This window comes from Pseudorasbora parva, chromosome 13 (genome assembly GCF_024679245.1).
Source record: "Pseudorasbora parva isolate DD20220531a chromosome 13, ASM2467924v1, whole genome shotgun sequence".
NCBI lineage: Eukaryota > Metazoa > Chordata > Actinopteri > Cypriniformes > Gobionidae > Pseudorasbora > Pseudorasbora parva.
In genome coordinates this window covers 42,118,061-42,142,541 of record NC_090184.1, presented here as the reverse complement: position 1 = coordinate 42,142,541, position 24,481 = coordinate 42,118,061, and the positions used below count along the sequence as shown (strand labels likewise).

The window sequence follows — 24,481 nt, the reverse complement described above, 5'->3', positions numbered from 1 at the left end:
GAACGAATTCATCAGCGAGGTAGCGAGGGTCACCGCGGGTTAATGATGCCACGCGTCTAGACGGCCGCCGCTCTTGGCCTTTGTCCGAGAGGCAGCTGCGGGTGAGACAGGAGGGCTGGAAACGCGAGCGCTTCCCACGACACACATGCTGCGTTATTAAGCTTTAAGCACTAGGCATGATGCTTCCAGTTCGTCACATCCCATCTAAACAAACAACGCGTGCATCCTAGTGATGCCAGATAATAAACGTTGCGATCAAGAGGCTACAGCAGCGGTGCATCACTCATATTAAAGGGGTAGTTGACCTAAAAATGAAATTGATGTCATTAACTCCTCACCCTAATGTCGTTCCACACCCGTAAGACCTCCGTTCATCTTCAGAACACAGTTTAAGATATTTTATATTTAGTCCATGAGTGAATGCAAGTGTATGCACTGGGGATGTCACAATACTCAATATAATATTGAACCGTTTGGTATGGCATTCACGGTTCAATACGCGCTGGTGAATTGCGTTTTGATTTGCGTTCGGTTTTGCATTTAATTAATTATTTCGCCTCTGTTTGAGTGTGCCTGTGAGTCTACGCGCTGATTTGAGCAAATATCTAATCATATGCACTAAAGTTAAGGGGTGTTTACCCGCGTTTTAAAGCCTTGCCGGTTAAACCGGGCAAAAAAATGTTTAACCGGGAAGGCCCGGACTGTTCAATGCATGCACTGTTTTGCATTAAATGCACGCACTAAACGTCTGTCAAACACACGTGATTACTGGACAGTCTTGCTGCGCTAATACTGTCAAATACACACGAGGCTAACATATAAACACAGTCGGTTATGTCTAAAGTGAAAGTAAAATCGTGTGCGTCTATATATAAGGTGTGAGCAGGTCTTCAATTGACAGCAGCAGCCTAGTGAACCTCTTGTCCTTAAAGGGACAGTTCACCTCTTAAATGATGTTAATAGAAAAAGACCTTTAATACAGTAGCTTTTAATAAATGTTGTATATGGAAGACTATGTAGCTTTAATTTAAGCCTACATTTATTCATTCAATTTCATACTTAAATGCTACTGTACATCTCTGAGCTGCCACTGTAAATCTTTATATATATATATATATTTATTTTATAGTATACAATACACTGGGAATGTGTACAAGGGTTTTTTAGGTGAAATTTTAAGTTTAAGTTATTTATGCAAAATGAAGAAAGAGTATTGCAATTAAAACATTTTCTCCTTAACTTTTTCTGTTCCTTTTGCCTAAGGAATAGAATAGCAAAAAAACTAACCGAACCGAAAACCGTGGTTAAAAACCGAGGTATGTATTGAACCATGGACTAACTGTATTGTTGCATCCCTAGTATGCACACTATACTGTCCATGTCCAGAAAGGGAATAAAAACATCATCAAAGTAGTCCATATGAGACATCAGTGGGTTAATTAGAATCTCTTGAAGCATCGAAAACACATTTTGGTCCAAAAATAACATAAACTACGACTTTATTCAGCACTGTCTTCTCTTCCGCGTTTGTGTTCAAACCTCTAAGATTCAAACGGTTATGGATCAGCGGATTGATTCATGATTCGGATCGCGTGTCAAACTGCTGAAATCACGTGACACTGGCGATTCGAATCATGAATCAATCAGACTCTAACTAACTAACTGATGTCACATATGGACTACTTTGATGATGTTTTAATTCCCTTTATGGAAATGGACAGTATAGTATAGTAGTCCATACCGGCGTGCATTCGACTCCATACCGGCGTGATGAATCAATCTTTAAGCAAAAGAAACTGGATGAATATTTGAATGCTATCGATCCCATCTCGATCTGAAATGACCTATCGGTAAGCCCCTCCCCTCGAACGCAGATGAGCCAATGGCAGTTGAGTATCAGTTGTACTGGAACCGGAACTCGGACATCTTTAGGTTTCAGCGCCATAGAGAAACATTGTAAAATCTGATGCTCTCATCGGTTTGATGGTGTTTATGCTACAAAAATGCTAAAACAATGTTCCTGGGGGTACTGTAACACTGATTCCGGGTATCCTGGGAGGAGTTTCTGGTTGTTATACTCTCAATAAGTTACGATTAAAGTTAGTGATGATAGGTGCAAACCGAAATAACTAACTGTTTTCACGTCATAACGGTGTACGTTAAATCAAAAACACATAAGCGATAGTCTACATTTCAGTGCATCTCTCCATATTAAGATGGTTACATGTAAATTAATTTAACCTAACCCTGTGGTACATCATCGGTGTTGATCCTGGATGTTGTTATCCGCTATCGTAATGAGGCTTCTCCTTATATTCTTCTTTTCGTTTAGTTTGTTTTTGTAAACATTTTTGATATTTCTGTGAGTTTAAATATGTTTAAGGTCTACATTATCTGTATTACTATAGTTGAGGGACTATTATAGTTCACGGGTAGTGAAAGGGAGAGCTCGCACGCAGTTTATCGGAGTTATTTTGCAGATACAGATTTACCAGTTATAAACTGAACTCACGAAAAGGCACATGGTCTGTATATGTTTGTTTACTGCTTGTGTTTTTGTGTAATTTGCTGTGTATGTTAATGATAATGAGACGTTAATGCGCACGCTTTGTTTGTTCAGCTCTTACTGTGATATGTTTGGAGTGAAAAACGATGTAATAAACTTCCTAAACCATCAGTAAAGTTTGGTCATCATTCAGACGGGGTATACGCTACATTTTGTGTTCAAAAACATCTTGGGATGAGGTTTTCACCTGTGACAGCTGTCATTGTAAGACATAGCAAATCCGTTTGTATGTCCAAGTTATCAACAGTAAATAAGGGGGCTGGGCTAACCGATAGGTCAAATGTGACGTGATGCACCCTGAATCACAGTGACACTGCGTTCGTTTGTTGGCCAGAGGAGAACTGAACGACTGAGCCTGGTTTCTCCCAAGGTTTTTTTTTCTCCATTCTGTCACCTGATGGAGTTTGGGATCATTGCCACTGTCGCCTCTGGCCTGCTTAGTTGATGACACTTAATATTCAACAATATTATTGATCTGGCTGTACTGACACTGAGCTGGACGATGACAGTTTTTTGCAAAACTGCTTTATAGATGAAATTAACTCATTTAATAGATGATGATCTTCCAACAAAACAGCTCAGTTCAGCTGAACAAAAGCCAAAATGCATAATTTCCCTGTTATCACTGTAAAGTTGCTTTGAAACATTCGGTCTTGTATAAAGTGCTATATTAATTTAGGTGACTTGACTTGAATTCATTGTAAAAGTAGAAGTTGTCCATCTAAATATCCAGCTCAACTATCTACTGAAAAACAACAGCATGACATTCTGCAGGGAAACCCGTCTCGATGAACAATTTCTGGGTGTCCACATACCACAGGTTCACGGTAACCGTTCTGAATTCATAAACCTGCTTCTAATCTTTTAAACCCCTAAAGAGTCAAAAAGCCTCTCCCACACAACATCCTGTGATTAGACCCTCGTTGTACGCCACTCAATACTCAACCTGCTATCATTACACACACAATTACTGCCCCATCAGCACCAGCCCAACCTGTTTAGTAATCATTCTTCCAGGAAAAAGAGGGAGGGAGGGGGTGGTAGAGGTTGGCAACAATTTTGTTGTCATGAGACAATCTCCTTAGTGATCCAGTTGACCAAACCTCAAGTGTGCAATTGCAGCTAGTAGTAACATTGTGAAAGCATTGCGTAAGTTTTTCCTATCATCTTAGCAATGGGCTACAAATTAACAGATAATATCAAAGAATAACATGTTTCACTACGGATAATGTCAGGTCCCTCCCTACGCTGCTTCCAACTGAAAACATTATGGAAGTTACTATTAAAAACATTTTGAAAGGCCTCATGTTAAGAAGACTCATCTAAACAGAAATCTGCCACAAAAGTCTTTTGTGTGGATCAACCCTGAGAATGAAATTATAGCTATGCTAAGCAACTATACTAACCCATGCACTAAGGCCCTGTTTACACCATCAGTATGCATTTTGGTCAATCGGATCTCAAATGAATGAGGGAGACGCATACCCGTTTACACTTGGTGTTTTAATCCATCCGTTTTGTTCACTTTCAAACACTTCGAGGGGAGGGTCTATGAACGGGTGAAATGTAAGTTTGTTTTCCAGATCTTTCGATCTAATGGACAAAATAAGCTTGTGCACTTTACATATGAACACGCCCAGAGACAACAGGAAACACACAGAGAACATCAGCTTTTGTTTCTGCTCTGACACTGTGTGTGTGTGTTAGAAATCAGGAATGGTGAGAGAACATTGTGCTGGTACGTTTTCATCTTGAGTCTTCAGTCAACAAAGTTTAAATCTCATCTGGCCAGTGTGTGTCTCATAACGCATTATGTCAGTAGGCCGAGAGTAGACGGTCTTTTGTGTCTGTTCTAACACATTCGACCACATGAGTGCTAACACTACGAAAGCAATCCGATCAAATGTGAAAGTGGACGAGCTCAAAGCGTTTTAGACCCTGATTACACCTGTATTTAGAGTCATCCACTTGTGGTCTGACCGACCAGGTGTAAACAGGGCCTAAGAGGCACAGTGCCTAGTGTAATAGCCAGATGCAAACTAACTAAAACAGCAGCTTTAACCTGTGCAGTTAACTTTGTTATCAAATGAAACCAAGTGTTACCAATATATTTTAAGTACTAAAATTATTACAACTAAACTTAATAATTGTATGTGATTTTGTAATTTATTTATTGTTATAAAACTAAAATTAAAATGGAAAATATAAAAATAAATGCTCATTTTAAAATAATAATATATCAGAATCTATTTGAGGTTGGATGTAGTTACGGGTTACTTGATTTTGGACCAATAAGAATTCAGTGTAGGCGGAGCTACTCAGTCATTTTGTCATCGAGAAAAAAGTTTTTGAAAAGAGTTTTTATATCTTAAATTCTAAAGTAGGCAGTTAAAACATAGATAATACTTAAACTTAAATTAAAATGAGACATTTTGCCTTCAAAGCACATCAAATTACTAAAACTAACTAAATTTAAAAATAAAAGCTAATTAAAAATAATAATAAATCAGAACATATTTTAATGTACTTATTTGAAATGGGTTACTTGATTTTGGGCCAATGAAAATTCAGTGTGGGCGGAGCTACTCAGCATCAACAGATAAAATGTTTAACTTGACGCTTTTGAGCACTGCAACTAGTATCAATAAAAACACACATAAACCTGGAGGCCGATGTATTGATAAGTGTCATACAAATAGCTGTTTAATTAAAAAAAACTATATAAGAGTTTTATGGATCTTCTTCTATGATTTATACAAGTGATCAGTGAGTTGTCAAGAAAATCACTGCACTGCATGTTGAATCATTGAACTTGAGATCTTCAGCTGAATGCTAAAAGATCCTTCAAAACAAACCCACCCTGTGTGTACGTTCAGTGAGACAAAACGCTTAATGTGCATCTGATGTCTGGTGTCATAACGGTTGAGGTCAACAGTCTCTGCAGTGACAGAGCTAAACTCAAGGGCGGTCGTCCCATCTGGAGTCGCCCTTTACAAGCGGTACAATCTTCCTCCATCAAGGTGACTGCGCTCATAACTCAAATACCAGCGTAGAGGGCAATCCCAGCGGCCATGTAACAACACACAGGAAAAAACTAAGAGAACACGTTACAGAGAAGGGACACAACATTACATAACATCAGATTTTTTCGTTAACTTTGATTGCTTTCAGCGTGTCCTTCTAGCAGGTGCAGCTGAGCAAGCAAAAGTCTAATTTGAGCTTGTGTCGTTCATATGAAAGGGACCACTGGGGAAGAACCGCTCTCATATTCACACACTCCAGCAGAGAACACACTAATCTCACAACAGCAAGAACTACTTATTTCAAGCATTAACTCAATTCACTGCAGTAAATTACCCCTAATCAGCCCGTGCTGCTGTACCCTGAAAACCACACTTACTTACTAGTGATATCTATGACCTCCAACACACAGTTCCACTTCCTTTAGACCAAAAAAATGATAAATAACGGTCTTCATTTATAAGCATTTTACATATTTGATTATAATAGTTAAATTCATTTTTTAATGAATACATAACTATTTGAAAGTATGCTATCACAAGCTGGCTTTAATGGCAAAATTATATATATATATATATATATATATATATATATATATATATATATATATATATATATATATATATATATATATATATATATATATATATATACATACACACACACACATATATATATATGGCCCCAGTCATCCTTTCCTTAATACAGTGCAGTCGCTCTGTCCCGTGTGCAGAAAAACACCCCCAAAGCATGATGCTACCACCCCCATGCTTCACAGTAGTGATGGTGATGGTGTTCTTGGGATGGTACTCATCATTCTTCTTCCTTCAAACACGTTTAGTGGAATTATGACCAAAAAGTTCTATATTGGTGTCATCTGACCACATGACCTTATCCCATGACTCCTCTGGATCATTCAAATGCTCATTGGCAAACTTAAGACGGGCCTGGATATGTGCTGGTTTAAGCAGGGGAACCTCCCGTGCCATGCATGATTTCAAACCATGAGGTCTTAGTGTTTTACCAACAGTAACCTTGTAAACGGTGGTCCCAGCTCTTTTCAGGTCATTGACCAGCTCCTCCCGTGTAGTTCTGGGCTGATTTCTCACCTTTCTTAGGATCATTGAGACCCCACGAGGTGAGGTCTCGCATGGAGCCCCAGTCCGAGGAGATTGACAGTCATGTTTAGCTTCTTCCATTTTCTAATGATTGCTCCAACAGTGGACCTTTTTTCATCAAGCTGCTTGGCAATTTCCCCGTAGCCCTTTCAAGCCTTGTGGAGGTGTACAATTTTGTCTCTAGTGTCTTTGGACAGCTCTTTGGTCTTGGCTATGTTTGTAGTTGGATTCTTACTGATTGTATGGGGTGGACAGGTGTCTTTATGCAGCTAACGACCTCAAACAGCTGCATCAAATTTAGGATAATAAATGGAGTGGAGTTGTGCATTTTAAAGGTAGACGATCGACAGATGGAATGGAATGATATATAGGCCTAGTCCACACGTACACAGGTATTTTTATTACCGGAGTTTTTCCTCCTCTGTTTTAAAAAACAATCGCGTCCACACAAGCACGGTTTTAAAAAAAAATCTGTCCACATGAGAACGCAAAACTATGCTATGATTGGCTGCCTGATTTCCACATAGGTCCCATTCACTGCACCGATGCACATTGCACTGACTGAGGGATGCCATGGGCTCAAGTGAAACACTTCCTACAAGTTCCTTTGCTTTGGACTCAGTGACAGGTAACTGTATACACAGGTGCTGGGCCGAAGTGGACTGTAATAGCTTCACGCACTTGCTTTACTATTTTGTATTATTGCATTCTGGCGCCTTTGTTCTGCAATACAATGAAATAACTGAACATGTATCTGTAGGATACTCTACATGTGAGAAGCGCTGTAAGTGGAGTCCACCGCATAGAATGGACTCACGTAAATCAAAAGGAGATGTGGAAAATCTGATATCAAACAAAGGAGAGAACGGCGCGCACTTCAATTTAAAAGCCGAAATCTCCGGTTTCACCATCTACACAACAACGCTGTAACCGTAGTTTCTAAAAATCTTCACCCTGGCCGGAGTTTTCAAAAAAGTCTGGATACAGCGTTTGCGTGTGGACGAACAGCCAAACCGCGTAGAAAAAGCTGCGGTTTTGAAAATACCTGTGTTCGTGTGGACAGGGCCATAGACGGATGAATGGACGGATGGAATGATAGATGGATGATATAGAGACTGATGGATGGATGGATGGATGGATGGATGGATGGACGGACGGACTGATAGAATGATACATAGACTGATGGATAGATGGATAGATAGATAGTAAGGGAACCAAGTGTTGTTGATTTGGGAAATTAATGTGAAGACGTTAGCTTCCACTGGCATTAGCGCTTCAAGACCGACAGGTTTAAGATCCCGTTGCAAAGTCAATTTTCCAGCTCAGAATTGTGAAATAGGGTCAGACTGGGATCCAGCACCAATGGAAAACATGTTAGCAGGGGTTGCAAAAGGCTACTTTCATCTAAACCCTACGGAGGACGGACGTCATTCTATGCAGAAGTTATTATACACTGGGTTTGTTGAATATAATAATCAGCAGACAATATTTCAAAGGGATGTGAGCGCTTGTGCTGCTGGCAGTGGAACAGCTGGGAAGCGGCTCCGCAGAAGAGCATTCTGGGATTAATGCACAGGTCAGAAGTCTATCACAACTAAAGACGCTTCATATGGTGCTTTGATCATTTCCATCTCGGCGCTGGTAGAAACCATACAGAGAGCTCCTGTATTTACAGACTGTGAGCTTTCGGTGCAGAAACTTTTTTTTAAATGACATTGATTTATAGCACCACATATAAATGCTGCCATAAAACCAAAATAATAGCTTATATTCTATGGAAAATAACCTGTCATTACATAAACAGCCTAACGCCAGAGCCGTCAGCACAAAAACCGTTCCCTTTTGTAAGAAATATATCACACCAAAAAATTCAAAACAAACCATTAAGATGTTTGAGCTCAGTGTATGATGATTGAGTTAGCAGCAGGCTTTAGCGTTACCAACACATCCATCCGGTCATGCTTTTGCAAGGCAAATTGTATTTTCACCAAATTGATTTTCTCCTCATTGATTTTCTTATTTTACAAAGTGTGATACAGTCATCTGTTGCACCAACATCGGTCATCTCTGCACAATAACCAAACCTGTGCCGGTATCACATTAGATGCACTGAAACCTGAAAGAAAATGGGTGAACAATTCTGTGATGAGCCGCTGTGCATCAACAAAACTACAATTAGAGTCTTAAGCCAAGTGCACACTACAACAATAAAGCTCATCGCCCTTTTATATTTTGTGCCTGTGACTAAAATCCCTGCATCACAGCCATTGTAATTTGACTTGCGGAAGAGCAATGGCAAAAAGTAATAGCTATAGACATATTTATTTTATAATATTATGCCTTATTCATGAAAGATGAGCAGAACAAAGTTGTTTACGAAACCATTCTTACAAAAGCTGTTGCATGCAATTCAATGTGACAATTTAGTTCAGCCCAAAATAAAAACGGTGCCACTTATTCATTCTCATGTCATTCCAAACCTGTATAACTTTTTTTTTTTTGTCTGTGGGACACAAAGAAAATATTTACTTTGACCATGCAATTAAAGTTAATGGAGTCCCGAGCAACATATCCCATTAAAGTTTTGCAGCTTTAATTTAATCTACATCATTTCACTTTGCTTGTGTTTGATGAATGAAACTCACTGTGTGAAACAGTATGCAATGCTAAACGTTGTTGCATGCTTGATTCTGCAAATAATTTGTAGTTACCTAAAAAATACTTGTGTCAATGTTAATCACAGATAATATTACTTCCGGTTCATTTATCACACTGGACGTTGGGTGCAGTGCATTGTGGGACAACGTCTCATACAAAACCAGTTATAAGTTTGTGTTTTTGTTTTAAATCTATAAACTAATTACAACATTTCTTCCAAATTCCAAGTAAAAACATTTAAAGCATTTATTTGCAGAAAATGACAACTAGTCAATAAACAAAACAGATGCCATTTTCAGACCTTCAATAATGCAAAGAAAAACAAGTTTATGTTCATTTGTAAGCAACACGATACTAATGCTTTAACTTCAGAAGAGTTCAGAGATCAATATTTGGTGGAATAACCCTGATTTCCAATCACAGCTTTCATGCGTCTTGGCATGTTCCCTATCAGTCAGTCATATTGCTGTCGGACGACTTTATGCCACTCCTGGCACAAACATTCAAGCAGCTCAGATTTGTTTCTTCACAAAGATGAATCTGCCTAATTCCAGCCTTGCTGAAGAACCACCAGATCATCACTAATCCTCCATGAAAAATGCCTGTGGATTTTAGGTTTCTCCAGGTCTCTGTCTAACCATTAGAGGGCCAGGTGTTGGGCAAAGCTGAAAACTGGACTCAGAGAAGATTCCCTGGAAGAAAACTTGCTTCTTTCTGCTCTGACAATATTCCTCAACTCAATTTTTTTCTCTCCACAAGACATTGCTCCAATCCACACAGCCAGGCCAATCAAGGCGTGGATGGAGGACCACCAGATCAAGACCCAGCCATGGCTATTAGTCTCTAGACGTGAACGCCAATGAAAACCTCTGGAATGTGATCAAGAGGAAGATGGAAGGTCACAAGCCATCAAACAAATCTGAGCTGCTTGAATGTTTGTGCCAGGAGTGCCAAACATTGATCTCTGAACTCTTCTGAAGTTAAAACATTAGTATAATTTTGTTTTAAAATGAATATAAACCGTTTCCTTTGATTTATTTGAGATTTGAAAACATGGCATCTTTTTTTGTTATTTTGACCACTTGTCATTTTCAGCAAATAAATGCTCTAAATTACAATAATTTTATTTAACAAAGGAAATGTCAGTATTTTATAAAAATCAAACAAAAACATTCATATTACTCAAACACGTGCATAAAAAATTAAGAAAGACTGTATTTTGCATGTTTCCATTTCAGCTTTAGTAATTATAGTACTTAAACTTACTTTATTTCAGTTAGTTGCCAAGGCAAAAGTTTTTCCATCTTATATTTTTACTTTGGTTACCAAAAATGATTTTAATGGTTTTATTTAATAAAAACACTGAACAAAACCTGAACTTAGGCAATCTTGGCAGCACAATCTGTATGGGATGTTCACACTGAAAGCGTTAAAGTCCCACTAAAGTGCCCTGAAACAAACAGCATTATCCAATGTGTTGATGTCATTTCCACTGAAACAGGAAGACAGGGCGGGACATTATAAATAGCCCCTCCCCTTTAAAAAATAGCCAATAGTGTTTGCTTTACATCATAGCTTACCCAGACCCGTTGATCTCAGTAAAGCCACAGTTTCCCCTCCTAATCTCTAACCGTTTCTCCTCCTAATCTCATCAATATCGCTTTAAATACATCATTCTGTGCAGAATTCATACGGGTCCGATACGTTTTGTTTTCTGAGGCGACTCGATCACATGATCCGCTCTGTGCTATCGTGTCTCTGGACCGGAGCTGCGGCGGTTCACTGATACTAATGTGAGAGCAGACTTCATTCTCCCAAATGAAAAGCATATTTACAGTGCCTGAATCGTTCCCTGTCCCCTATATAGTGCACTGTGCGCCATTCACCATGTAGAAAACAGTAAACGTGTTGAAAAAGTGCCCAATTTTACCCGCAGCTTCAGAGTCTGTTTATAATGTAGGGGGCGGGGCTTCAGATTCTAAGAGAGCATTTGAAGTGCAAAGTGCACAGTCGACTGGCTTACAGAGAACAGCAACGCTAACATATTCATACAAAAAGCCCCCCAGAAAAAAACCTTATCCTTTTTATTTTATGGGGACTTTAAAACAACCTGAAATCATTCGTTTTCAATGAGAAACCACTGGCGATGTGACTAAGATACATTAAGTAATAGTGCAGTGACAAAATTTCACAGCTACAAATGATCAAAAAATCATGTGATCAGTCACCAAGGTTTAACTTCACAAGCCAGTCCAAAAACATTACTCTGTTTGGCTACTGCAATCAAGTAGGAACACCTACAAGTACAGAGACCTTTATCTGGAACATCGTGTTTCCATGGACGGATCAAAGCAGTTACTAGAGAGTAAGAACCCGTCATAACGACCCTCATCTCACATTTACACCCTTCAGTGCGGCCCGAGGGAAAGCGGCCGGCTCCTGCCCTCTCCAGCAAGGCCCGCAGCAGCGTTTAGCAAAACCTGCTGCTCTCGATAGGGGCACGGAGATGGAGAAAGAATCAGGGGGAGAGAGAGAGGGAGAGGAAGAAGAGAACGAGAGGGGGTCCCTAGAGGGCTGAACAATCAGACAATTTCAAGATCACGAAGCATTAAACCAATCCCGGCAGGGTACACTAATTAAACAGCCGGGCCCAGCACCGCCAACCAATCCCCACAGAGCAATTAAATCCATCCCCTCTAAAACACTGTGGAACCTGTCTGGGGAAAACCACGGAGAGAAAGCGAGAAGAAAAAACATCAAATTCATCTGGAGAGAGGGGGATAGAGGGGGGAATGCAGTAAGCTACTAACAAGGGGAATTGAACGGGAACGATTCAATCCGATGCTTTGTTCTACTCGTCTTTATTTTTTTTTAATTACTACATTCAAAAAAACGCCCCAAAAAACAGATCATACTTGGGGGCTCCAAGATCACTGTTGTCATTCAAAAAGCACGACCCCGGCATAAATTCATATTAAACAGTTCAGGAAATACTTCCAGACTCGAAAGAAGGAAGAACAACTGCCTGGAGCTCCTTAATAAACCGGCGGAGATGATCACCGTGTCATCCAGCACAATCTATACGCCGGCGCACTGATCAAAATCATCCCGGAATGAAAAACGACTCCATCATCCGTCAAAGAGCTCCTGGGCGACGCCGGATAACTTCCCAAATCCAAATTACATTGGAAAAGTCTGCGTAATAACGTCACTATCATCAAAGATCACATTTGTAATCCATATCAACTTCCTGTTTCTTGCAATATGCTTCACGAGGCAGTGCTGAAGCTGTGTAGAACCGCAAAAAAAAGACAATTTGTTAAACTTGCAATCAAACGAGATTTGAAACATTATAGCAAATGAAATGATAAAGCATGCTGAGCAAAACGGATCTGTAAGAGCATGTGGTCTGCAGGATGCATGCGTGTGGCCCTGTGCGACTGTATCTAAACTGCCCTTTGGCGTGTCGAGACGTCCCACCGGTTCCAGTCAGAGCTGATTTTCTCCATTTCTCTCTGAGGCCGTTATGTAAACACTAGAAGTGACAATTCAAAACAGGCGACAGTCTACGGATAAACCGCATTTAGATTCGCTTAGCATGGAAGCACACGCAATGCATGCAAATTTAATGCACACACTATGCTACCAAACACCCAGGAAATGTGATTTTCTTTATGTAAAATAACTTTAGCACAGTAATGGCATAGCGCTTTGATATACACTGATATTGAACATTTACACTACCGCTACCACTACCGCAGAGTCTCTTCTGCTCACCAAAGGCTGCATTTATTTAATCAAGCATACAGTAAAACAGTAATATTGTGAAATATTAATACTATTTAAAAGAACTGTTTTCCATTTGAATATACTGTATTTTAAAATGCTTATTCCTGTGATTTTCAGCATCATTACTCCAGTCTTCAGTGTCACATGATCCTTCAGACATCATTCTAATGATGATTTACTCAAGAAACATTTATGATAATTATCAGTGTTGAAAACAGTTGTGCTGCTTCATATTTTTTTGTGGAAACATTATATTTTTTCAGGATTCTTTGAGGAATAGAGCATTTATTTGAAATCAATCTTTGTAACATTATAAGTGTCTTTACTGTTACTTTAATCAATGGAATGCATCCTTGCTTAAAAAAAAGGTATCAATTTCTTTCACCCAAAAAAACTTGACCTCAAACAGTTAGTTATAGAAAACAAGGGTGCATGTTATACTTTTCTTTTAGTAAAGATAATGCATACTACTAAAGCTTGCAGAACATTTATTAGCGATGTTTTTCAGGTTAAATGAGGCTAACATACATATAATTTTGAATGCAATATCAACAGATTTAACATAAGTTATTTACCAAAAAGCTGTTGACCCTTTACCAATAATAATTAGGAAAACAATTTTAGGTTAAAAGTGTTTTTTTTAAAAATACCTCCTGGTAAAATAATTCAATAATCAAGACTTAATCGTCTCATGCACCTATATAACATTTCAGGCGTGCAAGGTTCGTTTATTAATGAAAATAAGCGCAATACCCGCTGTCCCAATATTAGACTTGTGTGGGTTGTTGCCACGGTGTTGCTATGCGGATTGTAAGGTATTTAGGGTGGTTGCTACACACTGTAAAATTGAATTAGTTAGACTTACTTACAAAAGCATGCAAACCGATTGCCTTAAAAACAAGTAAATTGGAAGAGGAATAGTATGTTGTGCTGACAAATGCCTAGTTTGTATAGATGACTAACATTGAAGTAATATTTGTTTCTTCCTTTCCTTCGAAAACAAGCCTGCTGGGTTAGTTTGACCCAGCATTTGTTCTATCACTTCCCCAGCACTGGGTTGCCAGTTTGGTTGTTTTTAACCCAGGGATTTTAAGAGTGTAGGTGATTTCTTATTGTTCTGGTGTGAAAACAGTCCTGCACCCTCATCTATATGGATCGGATCCTTCAATGTGCATCTCAGAGGGGTTTATTTTCCATCCAGCTGGTGAAATTCATAAGTCTGAACACTCAGTAAGGTGAAAGTACACCTGATCCCTAACCCCAAGTATGAACAATCGCGTTTGGTAAGGAAATCATCACTATTAACGGTCAATTTTATGCCTGATTGGCACTGTTGTGAACTATATTGTGTTTGTATGATACAGGGATTTTTATTCTAGTGCTCTTCACTAGGTGGGAAGGGTGAAAAAACACATTACACGTGCAGACGTTTGCACACAAACACACACACACACACACACACACACACACACACACACACACACACACACACACACACACACACACACACACACACACACACACACACAATCATGGGGTCTCCTTTATCCCTGAAGGGCAGAATGGACAATAGAGAGCTGAATTATGGTGACTGAAGAACTGGCTGATATAAAAGCGACACAGAGAGAGAGCAGAAGAAGAAGAATGGAGGGGATTCAATAAGGCCTCTGTAAAATGAACAAGAAAGGCTGGTGCTCAATACATCTGCCATCAGACAGTCAAAACAAATAAAGAGGGCCGGCGTACAGGTACACAGCTCAATATGGCCTCACTCGCTCTGGCTTCGGCTGCCAGCAGGGAGAAGACACAGCTATATACTCCAACAGATGAGCCATTAGCTCTCTCTCTCTCTCTCTCTCTCTCTCTCTCTCTCTCTCTCTCTCTCTCTCTCTCTCTCTCTCTCTCTCTCTCTCTCTCTCTCTCTCTCTCTCTCTCTCTCTCTCTCGATCTGGTTTATGGGGTCGCTATCGGGTTTAGCTGGACGCTGAGAGCCGGGCCTTTACCTCGCTGGTGCGGTAGACTAATGTCTCCCCGAAGTTTTGTTAAAACCTCATTATTTACTGAAGTGCCGAGACCATCGCCATCCCAGAGAGTGAGCACGCCGGGTATTAATATGAAAATGCAGAGATTCATTGCCATGACGAACTATCAGACTCCTCCAGCATGGATCGATGGGGAAAAAATTGAGGATTGGTGCTTTTGGGACGTCATTAAGGATTTAGAGGAGGAACCGGCTTAAACAGGAAGTGTCTGTCACAGTTTAGCCATGTGTGTGTGTGTGTGTGTGTGTGTGTGTGTGTGTTGGCACACCTCAAATGCATGCACGAGGGTCAGAGGTGTGATCCGTCAATGCAAATCTCCTTATGTGTGGCGCTTATGACTAATTCATGCAGCGTCAAGTGATGGCTGATTCACAAATAAATCATTCTGCTGAGCTGATTCTTTTTAATGATTCATTTAAACAGGTTTGCAAAACATGCTCAAGTTTAATAAGATTAGAAGTTTCAAAAATATTTTCAACAATAACATTATTAATAATAATATGAGCAATATTTACCTTTTTAAACATTCTGATTAATTAAAAAACTGAAAATGGCAAAACTTGACTACAACCCAACCTAGTCACTGAATCAAGTTCAACTGATTCTTTTTATGACTTCATTGAACCGAACATGCTGAAGTTTAATCCTTCAATTAAAGTAACAAACTAATATACTTTATTGTTAACAACAACATGGTTCTTAAGAATATTATATTTTATTTTTGGAACAATAAAAACAGAAAACGACCTACAACCTAAATTTAAAAAATGACCTAAAATAAACATGTATTACAAAAATGACATGTAAAGAATGTCATGCAGGAATTGGAGTCATTCTTTTGATTCCAATTCTCAAAAGAATCAGTGAATCTTTTTTTATGATTTCATTGAACCGATTCATAAACATGCTGAAGTCTACTATACCAAGGGTTTTAGAAATCGCAACAAAAAGATTCTTATGAATATTTGTAACCTTTTTTTTAATGTTTGGAACAATAATAAAACTTTTTTTTTTAAATCGCTTAACACATTACCTAAATAAAATGAGATAATCTTAAAAAAAATAATCTGCTAATGTATTCAAAAATTAAATGTAAAGTCACGCAGGAATGTGAAAGATTCGTTTGATCCCTTTAATTCTCAAAACAATCAGTGAATTAGGTCTTTGAAATGGTTCAACTGATTCTTTTTTTTTATGATTCAGTGGAACCACTTCACATAAACATGCTGAAGTTTAATACCTAGGGTTACGGGTTTCGAAAATAAGTTAGGAACAAGATTATTGAGAATACTATGACCAATATAATGTTAATAACCTTAAAATAACAGGAATAGCAATTTCATTACAAAAAAGAAAAGAAAATGTAAAGTCACACTGGAAATTGAGATTCTTTTGATTCCTTCAATTCACAAAACAATCAATGAATCAGTTCTTTAAACAGGTTAAATGAAAGAACGGCTGAATCCAAAATCGCCCCCTAAACCCTCAATCACCATTCCCTACATTAGTCCACTAATACAGTAATAAGGAGTGAATTAAAACAAGTGAGCGAATTCGAACAGCCGTTGAGTGTATATCAGTTATACAATCGTTATTGCGGAGCAATGTGGGATACGTCTATGGTTTCAGACAACACTACAAATGGCTGCCCCATCAAATAATGCCTTATTTAAAGGTATAGGGTGCGATTTTGGATTCAGCCAAAGTGTTCAAACGAGACAATTGGCTAAAATGAATCGGGCTGCCCAATGCAAAACCGGCAGTTATGCTTTCAGGCTGTTGTGGGCGTTGTCATGAGGTTACTAAGTATAGTGGGAGGTTGCTTGGTATAGAGTCTTACTGGTCCAAAATAGAAACATACTGTCCAATGTTAATAACTTCAATTTAACACACACTCACACAACACAGTATTAGTGAGGCATTGGCTTTGTGTAGTTAAAGGTATAAGCCACCAATGTAGCAACTATCAAAGCACACGCAGGAAGGGTTAATCCAGGAACATTGGCGGTGAATGGGGGAAAATAAGTGTGGACAGGTATGAAAATCGAGCCTTAGGAGGGTCACAGCGATTAAGGGGCTGTTTTATGACAGACCGGCTCTCTCGCCCGGTGAATAGGCAACCGGCGTCGAGCAAAAACCGGTTTATCATTCCTCTCCGCACGCTGAAGTATCCGCTTTGAAGTCTCGAGCGCTAATTCTACAGAGGAAGGTTAAACTGCTTAAATCTTGAGTCAGTTTCACTTCTCCTCTAATGTTGTCGGCTGAGCGGGAGGGGAACGTGACTCTGGGATCTTCACAACTCAATTTGCAGACACCGTAAAAGCCTTTTCTCGACGCTTTTCTCTCCTCTTTGTTTCCTCTGCCGAAGGTTCACAGAGAGAGATGGAATTTCCATTCTGCCAGTCTGATGGATAAGAGATTGTTCTTTGTGAAGGGTGAGACATTAGGGTGCACACTTATGGAAATGTTTGTTTCTCAGCACAGGCGGAAGCTCTCGTTGGTTAATATGAGTTTATAATTGCCTAATTCGACACAGATTAGCTTTTCGAAACAATCTAATGACGGTCAGCACAAACACGCACACATACGAGTCGATTTCATTACTTTACGATTCACGTGCCTAATGGCCTCATACACGCACGAGCGCCGTTCCTCACAATTAACATGCGTCGGGACTATGAGCAAAATGTCACAAAATGTTTTGTAAACGGTTTTAAATCCGTTATGATTTCTTTTGCATTGTTATAAAGCAAAAATGAGCCAGTTCTCATCATGAAGAATCAATAATATCACTTTCACAAATCAATATACAAAACAGATCTTCTAACAATGGCGAAGATTAACTTTAAAGAGTTTGAGGCACCTACAGAAGATCATGACAGAACAAAGCAATTCTATCATTTAATTCAAGCGTATAGTATCTATTAAACCATCATATTTTATTGTCACACATGAGTGCAGCATAAACCGTCTGTAGTTTTGTTGTGCTGCCAGCTAGTAAACGTTGCTGAGGTTTCCTCTCGACAACAGCGTTTTATCCCTGCAAATCCGTGCGCCTTGCAGAATATCTCTAAACCGTTTCCAGATCCAGCGCATTTGACAGCAACAATAACAGCAATAAACACAGACCCCCTCCCCCCACCCCCCCTTCTGAATGAGCACAGAGTTGAAATGAGTCTTTTTCACGGCCAATTGGAGTTGGTTGTGGAAAAGCTCTGAGCAAACTACAACAGAAAGAAGCCACACACGCACAGAGGACTGATGGCACTGTTTGACAATATTACGCTCATGTTTTGTGGAGTAAAGATGACATGCAAAGACCTGAGTCATGCAAAACACAGCACTCAAGAAACTGGACCCAATAAAATGAGCAAAACAACCACAAGACTGATGCTACACTAAGGCCCTATGAATGTGTGTTTTGGTCGGTCGGATCACAAGTGGACATGGGAGACACATACCCGTTTGCACTTGGTGTTTTAATCCATCTGTTTTGTTCACTTTCAAACCCTTCTGTCTTGATTTCTTCGAGGGGAGGGTCTTTCGACAGGTGAATGTATGTTTTTTTTCCAGATTCTTCGATCTAATGGACAAAATAATCTTGTGCACTTTACATATGAACACGCCTAGACAACAGGAAAACACACAGAGAACATCAGCTTTTGTTTCTGCTCTGACACTGTGAGTGTGTGTTAGAAATCAGGAATGTTGTAATCGACAAAGTTTAAATCTCATCTGGCCAGTGTGTGTCTCATAACGCATTAGGTCAGTAGGCGGAGAGTAGACGGTCTTTTGTGTCTGTTCTAACACATTCGACCACATGAGTGCTAACACTACGAAAGCAATCCGATCAAATGTGAAAGTGGACGAGCTCAAAGCGTTTTAGACCCTGATTACACCTGTATTTAGAGTCATCCACTTGTGATCCGACTGACCAAAATGCATCTTGTTACCAGGTGAAAACAGGGCCTAGAAGGTGAAGTGTCATTTTTGCACCACAATGGACCCTTTTCACATTTCCAGGGTTCTCAGAAACTGAAGTCATCATATTTGGTATAACTTTAAAGTTATATAACATATAACTTATGACATCATATAACATATATGGTGGTCAATGGAAACAACAACAAATCATTTTGCAATCCCATTTTCCCCAATAGCAAAAGACTCTGGCCAGATTTACTAAACAGGACGAATTAGCATGAGAACGCAATCCCATAAAAGCGCAGATGGGAGTAAAAATTTCAGCGCCAGATCTATCGACAAATTAAAGAACACATTTAGCATTGGGTTTAAGACATGCTTTTTCCGGGGCGGTAACTAATAACGCAAACACCAGTAAATTGATGAGCACAAACATTTCAAAAGGTTCATTACGATGGTTAGAAGAGAGAAAGATGTCAAATTTGCATCATTCCCTTAGCTGTTGTATTTGAAACAAATACTTATCAGCATTACGTGTTATGAAAGAACATTGTATTTTTTATAAATGTAAATTTTACAATATGTTACAATTTGTTAAGATGCACCATAACAGTCTGTGAAAAGGGTCAATGCTTTCTAAACAAGATTATCGAACACTCCTACCTCCCTAAAAGCGATCTATTTTGCATGAACTAACAAACAGAGGAACTCAACGTCAACCTATGCTTTGTTGCATTACAAATTAAGTAAAGTGCGCATTGCACGTGTCATAAGTGTTTTTCCACATTTAGTTCTCTTTCAGGTGGACTAAGTCATGACAGAAAAACGATTTGAGGAGAATTTTTTAATTCTGCCCTTATTTATTCACTCTACTAAACTATCCCTTATATACAACGGGGTAGCTTAAAAGGCATTGGGGAAGTATTTGTGTGTTGAACTGGGAAAGGAGAAAGTTTTTAATGCACTTCAGCTAAAATATGACAAGTAAGACAAACTAGGACAAATATACAAAAATAAACACTCTTTGTTTAATACTTTAGATTACGACACTGAGATCCAACTTTCATCAGCTTCCATATTGGTGGCCAAAGCTCTGCGCACACTGGGACAAAAGAGGACAGTGTGTTTGCACAGGGATCTTGTTAGCCTGCTCCCTATTGGTCAGATCTGTCCTAAAAGAGACTAGCAGAGACCTTTTGGCCTGTCCTTTCCATGAGCGCCCACGGAAATGCCATCTGGCTGGTGTGAATTATTACCACGGCAACGGCCATGTGACCTGAGACCAGTGGAAACCAAGGTCACCAAAACCTGTAGCCCGTCTATTTCTGTGTCATCTCTTTTATATGAGGTTAGAAGAACCCGGCGTCCGTTCTTACGAGGACATGTCCGATCACTTAGGAGACGGATTAAATAAGAGACATCATTCAGTGTCCTTCTCATCTTCAGTTCTCAGCATAACATGTCCCAAATAAGGTCATTATCATTCACAAAAGACAAAACTAGCAGCAACTAATCATTTTCTAAGAAGTTAAAAGAAAAAAAGAGCTATAATATATATAATTTATAACACACACACACACACACACACACTATATATATATATATATATATATATATATATATATATATATATATATATATATATATATATATATATATAAAATGTGCATGAAAATATAATTATTAAAAATATACTATAAATTATAAATATTTTATAATTTTATAAATATTATAATATTATACTAAAACTGGTAATTGTCAAGATATAAAAATAATGAAACAAATTAAGTATGTGTGTGTGTGTGTGTGTGTGTGTGTGTGTGTGTGTGTGTGTGTGTGTGTGTGTGTGTGTGTGTGTGTGTGTGTGTGTGTGTGTGTGTGTGTGTGTGTGTGTGTTTGCATGTATTTATATGCTGACAAATGATTATATATATATATAAAATCTAACAAAAGTTTTTGTGTGTGTGTGTGTGTGTGTACATACATGTTAGATGTGATTAATCGATTTGACAGCGTATATATATTTATACACTTCTAGTGCAAATTTAAACTATTTTTAACTATAAAAACCCTGTTGCAAAACAATCTCTCATATTAACACATGCATGAAGCTCATCCGTTCGTTGAACATTTTAGCGAGAGAATATCACCACAGAACACACAGACTCTTATCGGTATGACAAGATGATGCCAAATATTCCCTCTTATGAACAATTCCCAATGAGACCCAAATGCAAGGCTTGTTCCTGAGGGAATATCACAGAAACACCTCTGAGATTAATGGCAATACAGGAACTGCTGTATGAAATGATGTAATTTGAGAGCAACCAAAGCGACAGCCATAAGCCACAGACCCCAGCGAAAACATCATCTGACACGGCCAGATGCTCCGCTACAGACCAACACAGACAAAGAGGGTCATAAATCAACTGTCAGCCGCAGATACCCCCCTCTCCTAAACTTATTCGTCCGCTGGTCAATACAAGCAGTCGCGCTTCATTCAGGGGGGTCTCGGGTTAGAAGAATAAAAAACGATTTTCCAGGAAGAAGCAGTTGAACTTGAAGCTTTAATACACACTAAGTTTTGGACATGTTAAAGGTGCTGCACACAGAATATTTGCCATCTTTTCTCTTTCACCCATCCTTATCTAGGGATCTCGCTGGAGTCCAAGTTCAAGAGTGGGTGAGGGGCCCTCGGGGGACGCCATAGACACGACGTCCCGCAGGGGCCACAAGGGAGAATAACAAAGACCATCACAGCATGCAATAGACATTGTCTGACTAGATTCATAAATGAGTTAACAGTGATGGCTTGTAAATATTTAAAATTTCCAGAATATGCATCCGCACTAGATAACAGCAAACTTAACAACTCTTAAGACTCCAGACCTAAATGCAAGCTGACAATGCTCTGAATTTCATATGTATAGCTTTGCTTCTGTTCTAGCATGATAACTTTCAGATGGATGTTTTATGAGCAAACAGCTTCATAATGCACATTAGTCTTGAAGCTCAATCAATGCATTAAGAGTTTTAAACTTAATCAGTGAAATCTGCAAAATGCGACATTTATTTAAAAAAAAAAGACTATTGCAATGGTTAAATGACATGCTACTGTTCAAAATGTTGGGGTTGGTAATGTTTTTTAAAGACATCTCTTCTGCTCACCAAGGCTGCATTTATTTGATGAAAAATACAGTAAAAACTGAAATATTGTGAAATAGTACTATTTAAAATAACTCTTTTCTACTTTAATATGTTAAAGTGTAATTTATTCCTGTGATCAAAGCTGAATTTTCAGCATCCAGTCTTCCATGTCACATGATCCTTCAGAAATCACTCTGATTTGCTGCTTAAGAAACATTTATGAATATTATCACTGCTTGTAGATGATGAATTTTTTCTGTGATTCTTTAATAAATAGAAAGCTAATTTATTTATTTGAAATAGAATCTTTTAAAACATTATAAATGCTTATACTGTCAATTTTTTATATCAATGCAATGCATCCTTGCTGAATAAAATATACATTTTCAAAGAAGAACCCCAAACTTTTGACCAGTAGAGTATTTACACATAAAATCGAAGCATCCACACAAATATTTCAGCTTTCTCACATGCATTAAGTTTCATTAAATCACTTCTACAAGTTAAAATCTATGTATTAGACTGGACTTGGCCGCAAAAGATTCAATAGCACAATATGCTCTAGCTTCACCCACATGCGAGCCCGTTTTAAAATGAAAGCTGCTGTGGAAGCATTTGGTGGCTGCATTCATGTCGCATTAAATATGACTCGAACTGTCGCCGGCTGCAGGTGAGCACATCAATAACCTCAACCAGGTGCGACCTAGACTAACTCCAGAAACAAAGAAAAACTCGGATGTGCAAATGTGTGTGATTCATGTAGAGCCCAGCAGATTCATGGGAAATAACACAGGGCTGTGCGCTTGTCAAAGCAACTTTTACCAGCTGATTCATAATGACAGATGGATTTAGACTGTTTAACTCAAAGCAGATTAAACAATGTCAACAGATGAATGCGTGCACACTGAATGCAATCTGACAACTTAACAACTTGTTCAGGCTTTAAAACAAAAAGATTACAGAAACCCTTTGTCCTGTCTATATTGACAATATGAGAACCATGACTCCTCCCCATAAAAACGTTCAATATTCAGATCAGCAATCGATCAATGTTTCTCAGTGACTGACTCTTACACGTAAACATGCATCTCCTCAATCTACTCTTATGGACACCGTTTTGATTCAGTACCCTAGTAGAAATATTCTGAGCACAACCCAGACAATAACCATCTGATATTTGTCCAGATGAGCTCTCCATGAAAACATGTTTGCTCTCCCTGTCCATGAACAGGTTCAGGGTTTGGATAACCTCAATATGGACGTGCCCGGTGCGTTCAGTCCGTCTGTATTCAAAATAATAAAGAATGAGAGACCCTCCAAAAACAGCCTACACGACGAGCCCTTCTTTGGAAAGGCTTGAATAACAATCGGCCACACACACACACACACACACACACACACACACACACACACACACACACACACACACACACGCACACAGACAGATCTGATTCCTCTCCGGCTTGGCTTGGCATGCTCTTGTCATTTCTTATGTTACAGAACATCAATCATAGGGCTGAGTCTGTGCCCTTGCGCTGGCCGAGGCTGATTTACAAACATTAGCAGGGAATGCAATTACACAGTCCGAGAAGCGCGAACAGTCAGCAAGCGTTCTGGTTTTAACGCGACGCAAACGGTGTGGATGGAGCGTACACACTGCGGTTGGAACGAAACCGGAGTGCACATTTAAATATGAACGGCTGGTACATTGTGTACAGCAATAATGCACATAAAAAACAATGGCAAAGGGTCAATCATATTTTTTATTATTATTTTTAAAATATGACTATCTCTTCTATTAACATGGCTGTTAGCATCCTTAAAAAAAGTCTCATTAAAATATATATTTAGTCTATAAAATATATATACAGTCTCATTGCATACATATGCAAAACTTGTGTCAAATATATAAAACATACAATACATTTACATCAAATGTTTTTTTTAATGTTTTTTTTTAATAAAGATAATGGGTCATACGTTTAGAAACTACATTTTGCATAAAATTCTGAATTTAAATCCTCAAGAACATTGATATTTGACATTGACCATGCACTCACAAGTCGATGCATGTTGTTAATGAATTATAATACACACATTTACATCATATGAAGGTTACATTTTGAACGTTTGAATACATATGCTCTAAATTAACATTTTAAGTCGATGTAAAGCCTTTTTAAGAACATGCATGGTTAAAACAAAACTTGTTTTTC

The 24,481-nt window shown here is 38.7% G+C and overlaps 1 protein-coding gene across 2 annotated transcripts in view; it reads right to left on the bottom strand.

Moving 5' to 3' along the window:
• The window catches only part of cux2b (cut-like homeobox 2b), a 239,360-nt gene that overhangs the window by 213,895 nt on the left and 984 nt on the right, over positions 1–24,481 (bottom strand). The gene's annotated exons all lie outside the window — the stretch shown is intronic.